The sequence below is a fragment of the Lycorma delicatula genome, chromosome 1 (genome assembly GCF_047948215.1).
Source record: "Lycorma delicatula isolate Av1 chromosome 1, ASM4794821v1, whole genome shotgun sequence".
In the NCBI taxonomy this organism is placed as follows: domain Eukaryota; kingdom Metazoa; phylum Arthropoda; class Insecta; order Hemiptera; family Fulgoridae; genus Lycorma; species Lycorma delicatula.
The window spans coordinates 315273037-315295501 of NC_134455.1; the positions used below are offsets into that span (position 1 = coordinate 315273037).

The following is a 22465-nucleotide window of genomic DNA, read 5'->3' on the forward strand; positions in this document are numbered from 1 at the left end:
CCTAACAGCCATATAAAACGCATAATAGAAATATGATAATTAAAACATAATTACATATTACAAAATAGTAAAGCCAAATAAAAATTGGCTAAGTTTAAACGAGGTTTCGCTTAAAATCTTTGGTTTTTCAAGCAAAAATATGTTAAAACGCGCGCATGCGCACACATATTGGTCTGCACATGCATATATTGTGTGGCAGACCAGAACTGAATGGTCTGCACCACGATATATGTAACAAATATCTGGACTACTACCTATGGAGTCGCTTGAATTCATTAGTATATGAACAAACGTGTAATATTTTTTGTATTACAAAAAATATTACACGTAAAAATATTAATATTTTTTGAATTTTAATTATTAACGCTTTTGCGTTAATAATTAAAATTCTTAGTGCGTTACAACTAATACAAAACAACCCTGTTCAAGTACGGAAAGCCGTGAAAAACATTGTCGGTCAGAGTGCTGTATCCACTGAGACAGAGGATATTTTCATCAGTTTATTTAATATTTTATAAGTTAATCTTGTTCTTTGTATTTTTATTCGTTATTTTTCGAATCTACTTAATTCTACGGTATGATAATATAGAAAATTATGTTCGCTTATTACCTAGTTAAAATCTGCTACTTTTTTTTTTTTTTAATAAACTATTAATAAACGTAAAATATTTACTTTCTATTTTGCCTCTGTAAAGTTAATTTAAACCATTTTATTCAGAATCAAATTTTCTACAAGTTTTGTTTAAAACATTTATATGTTTATTAACTATTTAACAATGTTATTTTATGCCAAACATAAATAGTGTGTTTTTCGTTCTCAATCTTTTGTCTTTTACTTTAGATTTCTCAAAAACTATTAAAAATACAGCTGTGATACCTAATTTTTAAAACTTTTTCTTGTTAGATTTCATAAAAAATCACTAAATGAACTCCTTAATTTGGATCCCATGAATTACAGTCTGGCTTAATTTTACCGAAGGCGTATAAATAAAGGCGAAATCTTTCGTTCGTTAGCCGATAGTCTCTAACGAGGTGTTTCCGAATCTATGTTCGTATGACCTTTCGTCGTTATTTTCACCAGTAGAACATGTCCTGAAATTTTATTACATTCTTTGTGAATCACTCAGTATAATAAGTAATACCCACTCCAGCAAAACTATAACGCTTATTCCAGAAATACAGTTGTCTACGAAAGTAAAATCCAAAAATAACATAATTTTAAAAATAATATACTACTAATAAGCAAGAAAAAGGGAACTTTATTTAACTTCAATGTATTACGTACCGGGATTATATGAAAATATTTCAAGAAATTACATTATCTATAAAAATTAAATAGTTTCTCACCAAATCTACAATAACTTAAAATTTAATGTCATGTTGAATGGTTTTTGAATAATCCCTTTGCAATATTATTAAAAAAAGCGGAAAAAAGTAAGAATTTGATAAAAATTGTGTAAGGTATTAATTTATAAATAAATTCGTGTAAAAAGTACGACAGTAAATTAAATAAGATATTTTTTTTTTTAAATTAAAAAAACAAAAACAAAACAAGACAGAAAACTTTTCTGTCAAATTAATTGATTTTATTACTGGTTGGTAAGACATTATTTTGACGTATATACAGTAGTTAAGTAATATTTGTGGTCCATTTTCTGTAATATCGCCCATTGAAATATTACTTACATTCCTTACTAGTGATTAATAAGACGTAATTTTTTTTAATATGCTTTACAAAAGATTTTTTTTTTTAACTTTTAAATTATGTTACTTATCACAAGTTTTAACATGGTTTTATATTAAACTTTAAAAAACAAAACTTAAAAACTACACTCATTAAAAATTAACACACTTTCAATTTTTTTTTTAAACTTCGACTTTTAGCAGAAGTCATTGCCAAATTAAAAATGCTTACTTTAACCCGTTAATCTGTATAGCGTTTAACTTACACTTAACTTATTAAAGAAATTTTAACTTTAGCCCAAATTAAAAAGATCTTCCAAAGGATCGTAAAGAAAAGTAACGTCTTGCTAAAAATATGAAAATAATGTAGAGAAATGAATGAATGTAAGCTAGGCTCTTGGAATGGCATATATGTATTATTATTTTACCCTAGTAAACGAGAAGAAATACTTTATACGTAGTATCCATTATCATGTTGTCTTTAAATTATTACGCAGTGAAAATCCAATTCTAAGCAATGATAAAGATTAAACAAACAAGAAAACAAAATGAAAAAAAAAATTTCTAATTATCTATGAAGACAATGTAATTTTTTATTAAAAATAATTTTTCACTAAGTTACTGGAAAAATTCGACCAGTGTAGGAATTTAAAAAATAAAAAAAGAATCTTTGAAAGCATTCCATTTATTTATTAAAAAAAATATATGGTTCTTTAAAACCCTCTCCTTTTTGTTGACGTCTAGAAAAAAGGAAAATTAAAGACAAATTTAAATTTAAATTTAGTAAAGGTACCGAAAGTACTTTTTTATAATCCTATGTTTTATTGATTGACTTAACTAAAATTATTTTAACCTAATAACTTAAAATACTATTTTTAAATATAAATTTTACCTTACCTCTTTCTATTTTTCCAGTAACCTGTAAAATACAGAGCATTATTATTATTTATTTATTTTGCTGTATAATACTAATAAATTAATAAAATTTATACTTTACTATCTATCACTAATATTATCTATAAAATATTTTTTTGTAATATATAACTAATAAAACTTTTAATCTCTTTAACTGGAATTAAGAAATTTCAAAAGTTTATGCAAAAATGGATTTATAAGACGCAAAAATGAATTAACAAGAGTTTGTCAAACGAATTCTACTTCGTATAAATAATAAGAAAAGTTAGCCTATAGATATTACACAAAAACTGTACAATGAGATTATAGAACTATTCTCAAATACATTTCTAAAAGGAAAATTTAACATAAGCTTACAACCGTTCTATTGTATTGATTGTCCTAAGTTCTTAAATCTTAAGATTATATGGACTTCTTTAAAATTTTAAGGAATAAAGTTTGAATTATACAAAGAAAAGTTATTTATAATCTGTACAAGAATCTGGTAGATACGTTTAAATTAAGAAAAGCAAATACAGAGATTAGTGAGAGAAGGAATTATTGTACTCCTTTGCTTTTCAACTTATACAGCGAAGACGCAAAGAAAGATTTAAAAGAAAAGTTTAAAAAGCGGACTAATTACCCAAGGAGAAAAATTAATTAAGATGGGCTAATGAATAAATCGTTTAATTGAAGTTTGAAATAACTTACAAGAAATACTGATTGAGACGGATTCATTGATATTAAAAAAATTTAGTTTTAAGTAAATAAGAGTGAAATAAAGGTAATGAAATAAAAATTAAAAAAAATTTAAGAAAACAGTAAAAAATGGTGTAATTAATATTAAAATAGTTGTCTATGTTTACCAAAAGGAGTAGATTTGTTATATTCAAGCAGTAATTTACAAGGAAAGGACATTGTAAAGAAGATGTGAAAAAACCTGACAACAAAGTTGTAATACTTTCCTGGCATTGGTTATTTATTGGAATATAGTGGAAAAATAACTATACATGAAAATCTCACTTAACACATTTTTTGGGATGGGGTAATTTATATAAAGTTTTATTGTAAAATTATCATTACATGTGTAATTAAACAAAAAAAAAAATTTTTTAATATAAAAAATATTCTCCAGTATCACCTTCGAACATTTTTTAAAAATTTTTCTACGTTTGGTATGTTAAATGGAAAAAACTAAAAAAAAATTACACTAAAAAATGTACAACCAGTAAAAACGTTACCTAAATTCCGTTTTTGTGGGTGGGTGATGAAATTTTATTCTAATATTACTAAAATTTAAATACTCCAAAATAGTTATTAAAAATTCAAAAAATCGTTTAATCTTAATTGGCTCCGCCCTTCAATATTACCGCAAAAAAACTTTTTGGATCACTTGCACAACATTCCTAGGAAGACATAAAAAAATTCTATTAAACAATATACAATAAATAAAAAGATAACTTTTTTCGATTTTTGGGGAACAAGGGAATTTTGGGGCAAATTCTTTTAAAAAATGGTAAGATAAGCAAGCATACACTCATGTACTGAGCTTAATGTAAAGTGGGGTTATGTTTGCAAAATTATAAGAAAATTGACCCCAAACGAACTACCTACCCCACCCGCTAGAGATATTACCCCTAAATTTTTATCAATAAATTGTCCCACATACATGAGATTCTGTGTAAAATTTCATCAAAATCGTTTTATCCAGTCAAAAGTTATTACGCTTTAAACACGCTAAAACACGTATATACGTAGAAACATTATCCCCCACTTTTTTTAGGGGTCTCTGGGTCATGAAACCTCAAGAAATGAAAAAAACCAATACCCCATTTTTTGACCGATTACTATGTCTTCCTTCTTTCAGCATATCTCTAGAGCTATGACGTCAGGAAAGTAAAAATATTAGCTAAATAAAGTGGAGTAATGAAAAATATTGTTGAAAATATCTGGCAGAGGGTAAATATAATATGTTTAAAACAAGATCTGATTGTTACAGAATGTAAAAGTATGTTATGCTTTTAAACACTGAAGAACTAATTATTTACGAAAATTTAATGAAAGAAAATTACTTTAAAATGTACGTAAAATATTTAGTATACAATCATGAAACATCTCGTTTTATTATAAAAACTTTTCTAATAAGAAAATGTGATAATATGAACTTTTCTAATAAGTATAGAATATCAAATTCTACACTACTAAATTTCTATTATTCCGCTCAAAACTCTGTGAAAGGCATTTACATAACGTATTATTGTATTTTTTTTCATTTCCTGATCATAATGTCATAACCGCCTGTTAGTATCAGTAGTGTAAATTGTGTAAATCTTGCGATAATTAAAATTTAAAATTATATTTTAACATACAATTAAATAAAAATAAATAATTTTTTATGAAATAGAAACTTTTTTAGGTACCTAATTTGTTTAACGTACATGTTTATATGAATGTATCTATCCCTTATTTAGCATTCTTTCAGAACTGTATTTTTATACATCAATATGAACCTTTTGAATCACAATTACTTTTTAATATGCAGCCGACACTTAGAAATGGTTCAAATAAAGAATGATTGTTTCTTAAATAATTTTGTAAAGATATGTAAGAAATGAAAAAAAAATCTTCTACTCAACAGTAAACATAATATTTAAATTGATAAATTCAATAGCTTTTTTTTAAATTAAAAATTTTAGAAAGCTTTTGAATCTTATCCTGTTCTGTTCTGTTAATGAGATGATGAAGGGAGTGGGGGAGTATGTTTCAATACAATAATAAAAAAAACTAATAAAACCACGAATTGTTTATTTTAAAAGCAAATTAAATTTACATAACTAACAAAAGTATTAAAACGCAAGAATATTTTTTGAACGTTCACTGTAATTAAAAAAAATTATTACATTTTTATCTTCTGACTCCGATTATTTTTTTATCTTCTGAGTACATATATACCACAACTTCGCCTGTGGAGTTGCCGCGGGTAGAATGGTCGGTGCTGCTAGTACTAGGTAACTAACTTTTGGTAGCATTGGCGGCTCCATCTGTGGTAGCTCCGCAGCCTGTCCCAAGCCAGGATAAAGGAAGAGGGTTGGGAAGGCGATGGCAGACGACCAGTAAAACCTGCCAGAAAAATTCCAATGGAAAAACATCAAAACGAAAGTTCAGACATGCTGTCCATTGTTGGGACTCTGGGTTAGCGGGCATCCGAGGTCCTCTAGTACCTCAAACTGCGACTAGGGATGAGCAATGGCCGGACAGCCAGTAGATGTGGACATTATGACGTGGCTGGCGCAATTCCAGTTGCTTATGCATCTAGAAGTGAAAGACCTAGCCTGCGCTCCATAGACAATCACAAAATAGCAACATGGAACTTCGAGATATGAACATCGGAAAAACTGAAATGGAATGACTACTCTCTTTTTTCTCTGTTTAACCTCCGGAACCATCGTAAGGTATTACTACAGAGGATGAATGAGGATGATGTGTATGAACGTAAACAAAGTTTATTCTTGTACAGTTTCAGTTCAACCATTCCTGAGATGTGTGATTAATTGAAACCCAACCACCAAAGAACAGCGATATCCACGGTCTAGTATTCAAATCTATAAAAGTAACTGCCTTTACTAGGATTTGGACCTTAGAACGCTCGACTTAGAAATCAACTGATTTACAATTGCGAGTTCACCACTAGACCAGCTTGGTGGGTTAATGAAAAGAATAGATATTGATATTCTCGGAATTACAGAACTTCATTGGACTGGTAGCGGATATTTTCAATCGGACAATTTTACCATTTATTACTCCGGCCATCATACCATTCGAAGAAACAGGGTAGCTTTCGTAGCTATACAATACTTCGTAGTAATAACACCTTTGGAGGAGTAGAAAGATTTAGAATATTGAACGAACGCATCGTGCCCGTCCAATAAGCGAAAGACTGCTGAATGTTACTGTCATCGTGGCCTAAGCCGCGACAACAGATGCCTTAGAAGGTGTTCTAGGGGAATTTTACGCTGACCTGCAAAATTCCATTGCAAATCAAAACGGTCATTGCAATGCAAAACAAATGCCATTGCAATGCAAAACGGGATATTCTCTACATCATTGGAGTTTTCAGTGCCAAGGTGGCCAGTCAACGGAAATCAAGTGTTGTCGAGCCGTTTGAACTAGGTGAAAGGAATGAGCCAGGTGATCGCCTGGTTCAGTTCTGCTTGGAAAACAGCATGATAATTATAAACACTTGGTTCAGACAGCACATACGGCCGCTTTATACTTGGACAGCGCTACTGGAAAACATCGGAATCAAATCGACTACATTTTATGCACTCAACGCTAAAAACATTCCGTGACAGCAGCGAAAATGTATCCTGGTGCAGATTGCGGTTCAAATCATGAGCTCCTAATAACCAAAATAAAAACCAGGTTCGCAAAAATCAAAAAGCACTTTCCGGCAAAACAATTTGATGTATCAAAAATACCAGCAGCGTATTCGATTGAGATAAAACATCGTTTTGAATTATTTAATAAGGATGAAAGTCAATCAAAGGAATTATGGAATGACATCAGCTCAATAATCATAGATAGAACAAAAAAGCATGTCCCATTAAAACAACCGCAGAAAAGGAAAAAATGGCTATCGGAAAACATCATCAAAACTGCAGATCAACGAAGACTAGCCAAAGCAAATGGTAATGGTGATGAAGTAAGGCGTCTAAATGCGAAATTTCAACGAGCCTCTAGAAAGGATAAAGGCATATTGGAAAAATCTATGCAAAAATCTCGAACATGAATTTGGTAAGGGGTACACCACACATCTCTTTACACACGTTAAGAAAATAAGAATGCCTTTTACTGCTCGCCGAGACACATTGAGAGATGGTAACGGGAAAGATTTGACGGATCAGAAAGCAATAAGGAACAGATGGAAGCAATATACCGAGAAACTATACACATGCGAAGATGATCTCAACACTCCCCAAGACGGCTCTTTTGAACAAGAAATAACAATTCTGGAATCTGGGGTTACTTGGGCGCTGAAACAGCTTACTAAAAATAAATCTCCTGCCATCCATAACATCTCAGTTAAGCTTCTAAATCCAGCACCACTAGCTGCTCTAATGAAATAATGTCACAAAACCTGGGAATCCGGCACATAGCCCCGTGATTGGAAGAGATCAATGTTCATCCCATTACCGTAAAAAGGAGATGTTAGAGAATGCTCAAATTATCGAACAACAGCTTTAATTTTACATGCCGCAAAATACGTTTGAAAATAATGCAAAAACGAATGAGACTATTTGTCGAAGCAGAATTGCCTGATGTTCAGGCAGGATTCAGGCGTAGCCGTGGCACTTGCGATCACATTGCAATCACTCAGGATTACGGAAAAGTTTCATGAACATCAGAAGGAGCTGTAAATCTGCTTTACAGGTTATAGCAAAGCATTCGGCTGCGTCCAATATGCAAAATATGCATTCATATGCGTCCACTATGTGGGTGGCCCTAACGAAATTAGGCATGCCACCTACTTTCATTCCCACAATCAAATCGCTTTACATTGATCAAGAAGCCATTGTAAGAAAATCATGGAGAAGCAAAGGGTGCATCCTTTTCCCTTTCCTTTTTATTTTGTATGCGGAAATATTTATGGGAAATGCACAATTGGAGTCAGATGTTGGGCTAAAATTAGGCGGAAGGGACATCAATAATTTATGGTATCTAGATGGCAGAAATTTATTAGCCGAGACAAAATCCGCTCTAGAAAAATTAATTCAGAGAATCAAAGACGAAAGCGAAAAATTGGCCCAGTATCAATATCAATATCAAGAAGACAAAAATAATGACAACTGCAGGTGATGGCAATGTCAAGATAAAAATCAATAGCGACGAAATTGAATGCGTCCAAGATTTCATTTTGCTTGGTTCCAAGATCAACCGCGATGCAAATCGGCATCTGAAATTAAACGCCGTATAGTACTTGGACCAACCGCAGTGCTTAATGCAGAAGCTTTGGAAAAGTAGAGGAGATATCGGATTGGACATAAAATGCAGACTCGTGCAGGCGATAGTCTTTCCATTTACCATGTACGGTTATGAGAGCTGGACTTTCAGAAAATCAATGCATTTGCGTTGTAGTGATGGCGAAGACTGTTGGGTATCCCATGGGCAGCCAGAATTGCAAACAAATAAGTCCTCGAACAAGTAAAACTGGAAATTTCACTCTAAGCTAAAATCACAAGATTTAAACTAACATAATTTGACCAAATCATCGCGCAAATTGCTTAGAAGCTTCGATTATGCTCGGTGGAAAAAGAAAAATAGGACGACACGAACACGCTGGCTTGAAACCATCAAAAGTGACACCAGCAGGGTAATTACGCAGATTAAAGAAGCCGTACATGATCGACAATCGTGGAGAACATTCGCCTATGGAATCCCCAAGGGTCGAACACGACTGAATGGTTAGCAAAGAGTGAGTGAGTGAGAAGAGAAGAGCAAAGAGTGTAGTTGCTCTTTCCCGCATGACAAGGCAGCTCGGTTTAAAAGTGATTGCATCGGCTGGGTATCTAATATCGGTTTGAGAGCTTTGGCCACTTTCATAGGCGTTAAAATTTGGTTTGTCCCATTTCACATCTTGCTCGACAGCTGCAATTTTAAATAACAGTTACAACTAGGAAAAGAGATAATACATTTATTAATTTAGGATCTGTAGGACCCAAATTTTTGAAAAGGCTTCCTGTTGTCTACATTAAAACCAGAAAGTTGGATTTTCGATCTTGAAAATTAAAGATTAAAAGATTTATATTTTAAGTTGGATCCCAGTCAGTTCATTATTTTTGGGGTTTAAAAGTTTACTTATTGGAATAATTGTTTACTTCAGTAACGGTCCAATTTAGACTGAAGATATTCAACAAGATTAAAAATAATCACAGTTTTAATCATTTTCCGATTTGGTCTAAAATCAGGCCAAAGTTGCGATATATAAACTACATGTAAACGAATTTGCAATTGAGCATAATAATAGTACGAGTATAATAATAAATTATTATCAATAATCTTATTTAAGGATTTATATGTTATTGCGAAAATAACTCAGTCGGCATTCATAGGTTGGCGAGTGGGCATCGTTTCTGTACACACGTACAAGTTGCAAGCACTTTCATAGGCGTCTATTGTGCGTCATTCTTAGAACATCAGATGAGATGAGTATGTTTAATAATAATGATCGATTAGTTGTTTATGACCAGTGTCAATTACTTCTTAGAACACTGGATGTGGAAAATATATTCGATTAATTCGACCAGTTGTGTGTGGCTGTTTTGTGGGAATTGCTGAAAGCGCACGCGTGGTCGTCAGCTCTAATATAAATATTCGTTCGTAATCGTAGGTTTGATGCAAACGACCAGTGCGAAGCACGGATAGTTTACACATAGTATTAATCTACGGCTGATAATCATTACCAATCCGTTTGAATTTTAAATCGGTCACACCGTTCCGGAGATATAAATAAATTTCCGAATAACCGTAATCTGGTTGATCGAGAGTGTACCTGATGCATGCAACCTTCTTGCAAAATTTGAATTTTGAAAATCGGACGATTGGTTGCGAAGTTATAACATTTCCGGATAATTGTGATCTGGTCAGTCGAGAATTTACCTGATGGATGCATCATTTAGCCTTAACGTGCTAACAAACGCCCCATTTAAATTTTTAAAACCGGACGATTGATTGCGAAGATATTATAAGAGCACCCCACTGCACCATATATATATAACTATGGGTATCCCGATGGTCCCAATCAAGCTGATAATGAGATCACATCACCCCTCTACCGAAAGGAAATCGAAGATTTTTTTCAAACCGCTAGGACCTATCGTTTTCGAGGTACTTCAGATTTTGTATCCAAAAATTCGGATCCGATTTCCAAATTTGACACGCTGTGTCCCACAAATTTCATAAGTTTGAATTTTTACTGTTAACGGTACGAATAACCGACATGTACCCATCCCCCTCGTTTGAAAGATGCGATCCTTTTTGAAATTAACTGCGATTATACTTACGTTTTATCCACCTCCAATGTTTGTAGGCTTTCTACATTTTCTTTTATCATGAATAAACTGTAACACGTACGCACGTACTCGCGCTACCGATGACTGGATGGTATAGCCTCGCTGGGGGTATTCGCCTAACCTCACACATACCTCCCGCACGAGTCCACCACGCATTAGGACCATCGGGCAGTTGAATGACCTTGAATTTCTGCTAATGCTTACTTTTACACTACTTACACCCGTTAATATTGACAGCTGTTTAAAATCTAAAAACAAAAAAAAAAACGTTTTACACTTTATTTGGTCAGCTGATTAAGTGTGTAACATAGTTCCTAAAATTTGCATATTGATTTAAATATTCATGTATTATTCAAAAGTAATTAGACTGGTAGTTCCATCCATAACAATTAACCTCTTTATTATCGTAGTAATACACGACTATTTCATTATTTAATACGGTTTTTATTGTACAATTCTTCCTCTTACATTTCATTTCCTCTGATAAATTAACAATATTATCTTTAGATTATTTTTGTGTTTCAGGTTCCTTTTTCTTTTTCCTGTTTAGCCTCCGGTAACTACCGTTTAGATAATACTTCAGAGGATGATATGTAGGAGTGTGAATAAAGTGTAGTCTTGTACATTCTCAGTTCGACCGTACCTGAGATGTGTGGTTAATTGAAACCCAACCACCAAAGAACACCGGTATCCACGATCTAGTATTCAAGTCCGTGTAAAAATAACTGGCTTTACCAGGACTCGAACGCTGGAACTCTCGACTTCCATATCAGCTGATTCGGGAAGACGCGTTTACCACTAGACCAAACCGGTGTTTCAGGTTCCTGAGTTTCGGTATCTGTAACACGTGTATTTTATGTTAACTGTGTAAATTAATTCGTTTATCAACGTCACGTGAATAGCTATTACGTTTTCCTTAAGTTTCATTATTTTAGAGTTTGTAAAGTAAGTCTGTACAGGAAAATGTTCACTTAAAATTTACATTAAATATATTAATCACATTCGGGCAGAATAACCATTTACTATCATCAGAGATAATGAAACAGTTTGCTCATATAAATTTTTATTTTGGAATAATTTTTTTTATTCTAAATGTTTAGAATAAAATAAACAGTTTGCTCATAAAAGTATAAAATACTTGTTTAACTTTTATATATAAATACATAAAAGCTGAAAAGTTTGATGACTTTTCAGCTAAACTTTTTTTTAATAAGAATTGAGTTCAGAGATCAAAAAAATATATATTTTGAGGTAAGGAGTAAGCTTTAATAAACATTTTTCTAAGAATATTCATATATAAGTTAAGCTTAAGAAACGTTTTCAATGAATATAACACCCCCTTCTGTACAGGCGAAATAACCATTTTAAAAAGCTTTTCTGCATTTTTGGTTTGCAGAGTATAACTTGAAAATATTGCAGACATTTTTTGATATCTCTCATTATATGTGAAGTATAAATTTTCAAACCATTTTTAAAAAAAAAGGAAGTTAGTACATTGCTTGCTAAAAAAAAGATTTAAATTTATATAAATTAAATACTTATCTAAATTCAGTATAAATCAAAATATGAAAAGTACAAGTGGTTATCTCTGACACAAATTGATTTTTTAATGTTTCAGAAGATTATTAAATGAGAAATGACATTATAAAATATTTGCCCTCAGTTAAAGACCTTTTTAACAATTAATCAATGCATAAATCTGAATAACTTAACAACATATATTCAGAAAATTTTAATTTTCTGAATATTAATTTTAATTTCCTTTTTTTGGTAAAAGAATTATCTGATCAGTGCAACAATTATCTATTGTTGCAACTCTGCAACAATAGATTAGAAATAATAAATAACATTATAAATATTTTCCGTTCTGTAGGAAAAAACTTCATGTGGAATATCAAATAAATTATTTGGCATTTTCTGGTATTAACTATAAAGTATTTAAGGTAAATTTAAACAATATACTGTCACAGCTGACTTTTAGTATCACAGACAAATTTATCTTTACACATTTTTTGCAGTCCCAAGTGTCAGCTTTTTACAGAACAATAATACTTTTATTAAGATTATTAATGGTTACAGGAAATTTCATAGCTTGGACTCATTCCTTTTTAAATGTTCGAACAGGTTCCTTACTGTATATTACTTTATTTTTCAGACACATTCATATACACCAGAAATTAACATATGTAAAACCATGTTTGTATACCTAAAATGACTGTGCATAAGAAATTTCTTTTCTTTTTTCCTGCTTAGCCTCCAGTAATTACTGTTCAGGTATTACTTCAGAGGATGATATGAATGATAATAAATGAAGTGTAGGCTTATACAATCTCAGTTCAACCATTCCTGAGATATGTGGTTAATTGAAACCCAATCAACAAAGAACACTGGTATCCATGATCTAGTGTTCAAATTTGTATAAAAGTAACTGCCTATACTAGGACTTAAACGCTGGAACTCTTGACGTCCAAATCAGCTGATTTGGAAAGATGCATTCAGCACTAGACCAACCCGGTGGGTTATAAGAAATTTCCAAGAATAAATAAAAAGTTAGGGTGTTAAAATTCACTATTTTTAAAATTATGCAAATTTCTCATGAAGCACACTTACATTTTTTCTTTGTAGCAACAAATTAATGAGCATAAACAAAATGAAATATCCTTCCAAAGTAAATATTTATAATCCTCACACACCAAAGTTGATAAACCTTAACTCACCAAAAATTGAACCGTAACACCACCAATTTTTTGCGCCATTTAGTTTTTGTATTGTACAAAGATATAAACTTTTTTAAAAAATAATAAAAAATTGTATAAAAAAAGTGCTGTCATATTACGTTTGAATGGTACACTATATTTAGTGGTTTGCTGTATGTCATCATCGAATATCTTATGATGATCTTTTATCTTATTATTTAAATTTACTAATTCACTTCTCTTGATTAATTCTTCAAACTGATGAGTTTTAAAAAAGTAAGTATAAATTTTATTTTTGATTTAGAGATTACTGTTTCAATAGCTGGATCTGTTTTGGTAGAAAATAGATAAAGAAAATTTAACTATTACCTAAAGAATAAATCATAAACAAAATCAAAATAAAATTTAAAAAAACAACAAGATAAAAAGACCAGCTTAATCTAAATCAGGATCAGTAACTTTTAAAGTAGCAGGATTTGACTTCTTTCTCCCTCAGCCGTAACTGAAAAAATTGTATTTGAATGTAATACATTCTCAATGATTTTTCGATTGCTAGTCATAATAGAAGAATATACACATGGAAAAAGCCAGGTGATACTGCAAGGTATCAGATAGACTATATCATGATTAAACAAAGATTGAGAAATCAACTTTCAACTTGTAAACTGCAAAGCATGTCCACGAGCAAACATTGACAGTAACCATAATTTAGTAATAATGAAATGTAGATTGGGGTTTAAAACCTAAGAATAGGTGTCAGATGAACTGGTGCAATTTAGAGAAGCTTGAGGAAGAGGAGGTCATCGCAAGAGGTCTGAGTACAAAAGATAAGGTAGAAAATATAGATGAAGAATGGGAGAATGTTAAAAAGGAAATTCTTAAATCAGCAGAAGTGAACTTAGGCGGAACAAAGAGAACTGGTAGAAAATCTTGGATATCAGAGGATATATTGCAGTTGATGGATGAATGTAAAAAGTATAAGAATGCTAGAAATGAAGACTGTAAAAGGAACTATTGATAATTAAGAAACGCTATAAACAGGAAGCAGAAATTAGCTTAATTGGAAATTATTAGAAAGATGAGTGGATTAAAGAAAAGTGTTCAGAAGTGGAAAGAGAAACGATTTTGTAATACAAACATTAAAATGTAATAATGTGTTAAATAAAAATGGTACACCGGGGTTTATAATACAAAAGAAAAGGTCGGTAGATGGGTAGAATATATTGAAGAGTTATATGGAGGAAATGAATTAAAAATTGGTGTTATAGAGCAAAAAGAGTCAAGTCAAAGAGGATGAAAAAGGAAACAATAGTGAGATTTGAAGTTAATAGAGCATTAAAAGATTTGAATGACAAAAAGGCTCCTGGGATACCTGCAGAATTACTGTACAGTGCACGTGAGGAAGCGATAGATAAATGATAAAAATTGGTGTGTAATATTTATGAAAAGGGGATGTTCCATCAGCCTTCAAAAATAGTGTTTCTGTCATGATACCAAAGAAAGCAGGAGTAGTAAAAATGTGAAGAATACAGAACAATTAGCTTAACTATTAATGCATCAAACATCTTAAATAGAATTCTGTACATAAGAATTGAGAGAAGAAGTGTTAGAAGACTACTTTGTAAAAGTAAAGGAAAAGTATAGGGACAAGGGAAACAAGTTCTGCACTCAGATTAAAGAAAAACAAACCAACATACATGGCATTTATAGATTTAGAAAAGGCATTTGATAACGTAGACTGGAATAAAATGTTCAGCATTTTTAAAAATTTAGGGTTCAAATATAGAGATAGAAGAACAGTTGCTAACATTTACAGCAGCCAAACTGCAACAGTAATAATCGCAGAATATAAAAAAGAAGCCGTAATAAAAAAGGAAGTCCGACAAGGATGTTCCCTATCCGTTACTTTTTAATCTTTACATAGAACTAGCAGTTAATGATGTTAAAGAACAACGTAGATCTGGAGTAACAGTGCAAGGTGAAAAGCTAAAGATGCTACGATTTGCTGATGATGTAGTAATTCCAGCCGAGAGTGAAAAAGATTCAGAAGAAACAATGAATGTCACGGATGAAGTCCTACGCAAGAACTACTGCATAACAAAATGAAAGTAATGAAATGTAGTAGAAATAATGTAGATAGACCACCAAATATAAAAATAGGAAGAGAAAAGATTATGAAGGTACTCTGTGTTCATTCTAAGAAGGAAATATAACATTAAGCACACTGCAGATGATAGAGTGCTGTGCAAGTGTGCCTAAAAAATATCGCATACTAAACTTACAATTTTTGGTAAATCCTCACAAAATGTTATACTCACTTTACACTTTATTTAATTATAATTCTAATTATTATTATAATCTATTTAATTATGTATTTAACTATAATCATTTAATTTATATTTACTTTTAAACTTATAACTTTTTAATTCCTCACAAAATTTTTAATACAAAACCTATGAAAACAATAATATGCCAAACAATAACTACCATATTATCAAAAATAATTTAATAGGTAAAATACATAACTTGAACTTAACCTTACCACTTCGAAACATTAAGAAAATTGCTTACTATATTCTCACTCAGAGTCTGAGAAACAATGGATTCTCTCTATTATATCAAATTCTTCATCACTTTCAGAAGCTGGCGTTGATGATGAATCACCTCTAACATTAATTATTAGTTTGTTGACCACAACATTAAGAAAATTATCTACGTCCCACATTTTCTTTTCTTCTTCTGTAACATACTTCAAGTACTAATTCCACTTATCAGTTGATAGCTCATTCACACCTTTTTCAAGCATGATTTTAACATCTTTTATTTTATATGTATTATTATTTCGGCATCATAACTTTTTACTTAGCTCCACAATAACTCAATTGAATTAAGGTTAAAGTGATAACAGGGAACCTGTAACACCGTATGACCTTTCGTTTCAGCCAAATCGATTAAAAATTAATTAAATTTGTCATGATTGTGTTTTACATGTTCAAGAAGTTCTGCTTTTAAACTGTTTTCTCCGAAGTGGGGTTTTTTGATCGCAGCCATAAAGCAATTTCTTGTTTCCTCTATGAACTGTTTGGAATATTTTCCAGTTTACACTATGGTATTGGGTATTGTACATTACAGCAATATTATTTTCGGGTAATAATGACAATACTTTTTCAAACCACTTCCTAAAATATCTCTGTTAATATCAGCGTGGTAGTCTCCAGATTTTTGGGATTCAAAAACAAGTAATCCCCCTCTAAAAATCCATTTTAATTGCCAATATATACCACAATTAATTGTTTTCCTTTATTTTTTGGAGGCAGGCCCCTGCTTATAATCCTGACAGGAAAATCCTGTTTTTACCAAATCAAATTCTTAAAAGTGCTGTGGCCTTCATTTACCCATGTCTGATCCAAATAAAAAATATTTCTACCCATTTTTCTATAATTTGCTATTTTTTAAAAATAATTATGCCACCAAATTATGATTTCCACTCGATCAATAATTACACTTTTAATAAATTAAAAATTCATTGACAACAATAATTTGTAATAAACTAGTGCGTCCAATCTTTTGTAAACACTTCTTGTCACAGTTTATCACAGCCAGCAATTTTTTTAAGGTTATTATTTCATTTTAAAAAAGAAATCATGTATTCTTATTATATTTTTGTCAAATTTATCTCATTTTCCTAGCACAGGTTTTTCATGTTTTTTACTTTTAATAGGAGTTTCTACCTTTCCTTTCCTATTTCTTTCAATCCGTAATCTGCTAATACCATTAACCAACACACCAGTTAATTCAGAAGTAAGTTTCACTATTTTTTCTTTTTAACCAATGTAAGATTTTTTTCCCGCAGTTGTTTGAAATTTTTTTTTCATCATTTTGCAAGTCTTTCACTTTCCTGTGCTTATTATAAGAAGTTCCTGAATTATCAGCCATATTGATGAACTATTTGAATACACACACATACAGGCTGGCTAATCACACTATCAAATCTCACAATTATCAGTAATAATCGCACAGTAAATAACTGAATATACATTCACACTCACGGATATCAAAAAATGAAACACAAAACTACAGTTAAAAAAAAAAAATTAAAAATATCCAGTATGGAATAAGAGAATTTATTCTGCAATTTTGAAGCTGGTGATAAACAACGATGTTTGTTTATAAACAACCGGTAGTTACAACAGTTCGACGCGTACATTATGCGTATGTGTACATGTGCATATACACACGCTACTACACTCGCAATTTATTTTATATCTCCTTCTTAGATTGAACAGAGAATAGAAGAATTTTATTATTTGGGAAGTAGAATTACTAAAAGATGGACGAAGCAGGAGCAATGTAAAATACCGAATAGCACAAGCAACATGAGCTTTCAGTCAGAAATATGATCATCTGCTTACATCAGAAATTAATTTAAACATCAGAAAAACATTTTTGAATGTATATGTTTGGAGTGTAGGTTTAAATGCAAGTGAAACTTGGAAGATCACAGTACCAGAGAAGAAAAGATTAGAAGCTTTTGAAATGTGGTGCTACAGGCAAATTGATGAAGAAAGAAGCATTTGGAAAAGTATAATTAAAATAAGAGGTTGACTTGTAGGTCACATTAAGGAATCCTGGAATTAGTGGCTTTGATATTAGGAGGACAGGTAGAGGGGGAAACTGACAGGAAGGCAACGTATGGAATATGTAAAACAAATTTTTAGGTGTGTTGGATGTAGGGGTAAACCAAAATGAAACTACTGGCACTAGACAGGGAATCTTGGAGAGCTGCATCAAACCACTCAAATGACTGAAGACAAAAAAAAGTCATCATATCACATATTTGTAAAAAAAAGTATTTCCTGTACTCACCAATAATATTTAGTGACCTGTAGTAATATTTGTTATATTTGCATTTTTTTTTTAAGCAACAAAAATAAAGAATATTTTTTACTGAAAACAAAATAAACTATTACAACATTTTAAAAAGTTTGACATATTATGTAAATTTTTTATGTGTAATAGATAAAAATAAATCTTCATGTAATATTCTGCCAATCTCCATGGCAGACCTTTCATTCAGAGGTCCCAGGTTGAAATCCCATTTTTCATATCCTACAAATTTACATTTCCTTGTATAAGCTTCTTTTTAACCTTCTGTGGTAAATTTATTCATCAATAAAAAATAAATAAAATTGTACCGACTGGAAATATTTTTCCCAATTTGAAAATAATTCAAAGTGGGCTCTTTTTAATATATTACTTAGAATAAGTTAAGTATTCTTTTAAAAATTATTCAACGGTATTCTAATTCAGATATTAAAATAAGAAAATACATGTAACAAAGCTGTAAAAAATCACCTTTGAAGGAACTCTGTTTTTAAGAGAACACATTTTTACTCCAAATCAACATTACAAAATTATACAAACAATTCTGACACCTTGCCAGAGTAGTTAAAGTAATGTGAAAGATTGCTTTCTAAAAATTGAGATCAGAGAAAGTTCTTTTGTAGTTATCAACTATGTTATGATGGCGACACACATGAGCCATACTTACCGTACAACAGCAGTGAGAATGTTAACCAATTACAATACACATTTTTCCTAAAATGTTGCAGAATTTCATCACCTCAACATGGAATTCTTTTGAATACCAAATACAAAAGTAAGCAACTCAACTTTATAAACTGTAATAATAACATTTATACTGCATTAGATCCTTCATTAAGTGATTTACTGTGAACACAATAATAATAACAAAAAAGATAGTACAAAATTTCAAACGTTACACATCTAATAAAAAATAACATTAAATTATTGATATAAAAAACAGTTCTGAAATTGTAGATTTAAGTAAAGGAATTGATAAATAGGAAAAATAATATATTAATAAATATGAAATAAATAAAAACGTATAATTAACAGATTGAATATAAGTATATAAATTTGGTGGACCTGACCTAACAATTAAATGATTTGATTATACTACTATCGTACCATGTTGGATGTAGGATGTTTTTAAATATGACAACAATATATGCATGCTGTCAATATTAATATTCTTAATTATATAAAAATTTAAAAGTAATATTTTCAATTTTCATATTTTAATTACATGTACTTTATAAAATTAGTCTGCTCATGATGGAGCTGATCCTCTAAAAGTACTCAAGACAAACTGTTACTAGTGGTATTATAGTTGTAATGTTTGATAAAAAAAAAATATATATATATATATATATATATATAAACATTTTTTTTTTTAATAAAAGAAGTTTAAAACTATATTTAAAACAAAATTCGTAGTCATCTCATTCATTAAAATTCTCTTTTAGCAAGATGAAAGAAGAATTAAAAGAACTTTCATAATGAACATAGGTATTAAAGGAAGAGAAATTTAGGTTTTTCACTCTAATTCTGGAAGACAGAAAAAAGGAAAACTTGATTTTACAAAATAAGTAAAGTAAGCTGTAACTTGGAAAAACATGTTATCTATGCATAACAATCTATTTGTACTACAGTAATCCAACTTAAAAGAGGCACCCACCATTCAATAGTTTGTACTAAATGCATACACTGCTGTGAGATGGCTAAAATAATGAGAAAGATGTTGGTATGACTGGAGCTGGAGTGGGGAGGACTGTTTATTGCCTGCATATTTGAATGTATCGAGCATTGGCTTTTGAACAAGGTTGCACAATTGTGTTGTTGTTTGTAAAAGTCCGGTTAACTGTTGAAGAACATTTACTAATGATGTAAATTTATTTAAGGGATGAAAACTAATGTTGTTTCTCAGTGAAAGTTCAGGAATAAATTTGAAAAGGAAGCACCACTGGAAAGTGTTATTCATAAGTTAGTAAGAAAATCTATGAAACAAGTTTGCTATCGGACAGGAAGGTGCCTGACACTGGTCAGTTTTAACGTAACAGGTTAAAAAATAAATGTTTGCAGACTAAACTGGGAAAAGAACATTTCACTAAATTCAGCCCACACTACAGTGAGAAGAATGATAAAATGAAATTTGTATTGAACACTAGGTTTTCCATGAACTGGAATTGATGATTATGCAAAAAGAGCTCACAAGCATGGTTTTACCTTGGTGGATATATTAATGGTCACAACTACCAGACCTAAGGTACTGAAACCTGCACTTTTTCTTTGCATCTCCCGTACACCCACGAAAAGTATGCGTATGGTTTCAATGCAATGAATAATAGGAACCCTTGTTTTTTGAAAAAATCTGTGGATGCTCCCATCTACCAACAAATTATGTAACCATTCATAGCTTTACTACAAGAAGATGAGCATGACTGCTGGTTGCAATGGACAGCGCCACTTACCATACAGCTTACTCTATGGAAATGCAACACGATTTTTTCAGTCAAAGAATCTAATGAATTGTGGCCAACAAGATTCCCTGGTCTAACTAGGACAGACTTTCTTTTGTGAGGTTACTCACAGAACTGAAATTGTTTATAGGAGCAATCCACCTACCCTACAGGAATTGAAGACAAACATTGCCTATTCCATTCAGGAAATAAGGTACAGCTAACAAGAGTAGCCTGGAACATGGTTAAATGTGCTGTCATGTGCATAGAAGTGGAAGGACATAATTTCTAACACCTGTAAATTATTACGTAAGTGTTTGCCAATAAACTATTATTTATAGACTAAACTTGAAATTATAAACTATTAAAGATGAGGCTTCTTTTAAGTTAACACTCTGTTTACACTCATTAGCCAGTATGTAATTGAAAGACTTAAAATTATATGGTATATTAATAAAAATACATTGTGCAATTTTTTTTATTACATTCACAACATTTATACCTATTTTTCTTCATTTGAATTTCTTATTCTTTTTTTACTCTAACAAGACTAGCAATTTTTTTAAATAGATATATTTTCTAATATTTATGTTACGTTAAAATTAATACTACTGGATTTTCTTGCCCAACCGATCGGAAAACATTTGCCTAGAATTTGTTTGACAGGATGAGTGATTGTAGTGTGATCTTGGCTTACAAGCATTCTTTAGTAAGCTGTTTAGTCTGAAATGTATCATTACTTTTAGGGATTGAAATAATTCATACACGTCTTTGTTTATAGAAAATTAAATCAAGAAATAAAACAAAATTGATTTATTTTTATGATTATTTAAACATAATTAAGATTTATTGAAAATCAGTATATATTATTATGACACATGCACTTCAAAAATTTATTGTGCATGTAAATTATAATACAATAGTACAAGGGGAGCTGAAATGTAATGCACAGTCATACCCTTTGCAACAAATTTTATGGTACATCAGTAATGTAATAATGTATCCTACTGTTCTTTCAATGTGGCTGTCAGGGTGATGATGTGTTGTATTTGGATGTGTTATATTTGAATGACTAGTTGAAACCATTCCTCCACAAATTACATGTTCTGTGAATTCAAGTCCGAACTAATCAATAATATATAATCTGTTCTTTGTATAATTCTGAAGTAATGGTTGCAGTTTAAAAACGATAGAATGTGGCTGAAATTATTGGGAAGCAACACACCATGACACTGCATGGTTTATCTTATGCTTTGGTTTGTATTTCCAATTTCTTTAAGGTTTGAAATTATTAATATCAGATGGTGGTAATTTGTGTCTTATATTGCATATTCATTGTTCTTTGTTAAACTCTCATTTTCTCCCTATCAACTTCCTATACGATCAACATATAACTTCAATTATTTGTCAATGAATTTACTGTTTTTACATTTCCTCCATTTAACAAAAAACAAAATATACAAAACAAACCGTAAAAAAATCTGCTTCTTGCACAATGACATCAGTAGTAAGATGTGTAAAGCTCAATACGCATATGTGCAGAGATGACTGAAGTAATTTAAAGGCCATACTTGAAAGTGATTCTTACTTTTCTAATGTTTATCATAAGCACTGAAGGCTCATTGTTGGATGATGAACATCCATCAGTACTTATATGCAGATGGTACACTAAGGTCTATCAGTACCATTGTAATTTTTTTTTCTGTTTATTAAAGATAAAGCTTTAATCACAAATTTGTGCAATGCAAACTTACAGAAATGACTAGATGGTATGGAAAAAAGCTATTCAAAAACATTCAGA

General features: G+C 31.0%; 1 long non-coding RNA gene across 1 annotated transcript; it reads right to left on the bottom strand.

Annotated features, from left to right (window-relative positions):
* Positions 1-2355: 2355 nt before the first annotated feature.
* LOC142318348 (uncharacterized) lies at positions 2356-10851 on the bottom strand. Its single transcript, XR_012754877.1, has 3 exons — positions 10708-10851; positions 2581-2602; positions 2356-2423 (listed from the first exon to the last, which is right to left on the bottom strand). It is a non-coding gene; the product is annotated as an uncharacterized LOC142318348 (long non-coding RNA).
* Between the last annotated feature and the right edge of the window lie 11614 nt (positions 10852-22465).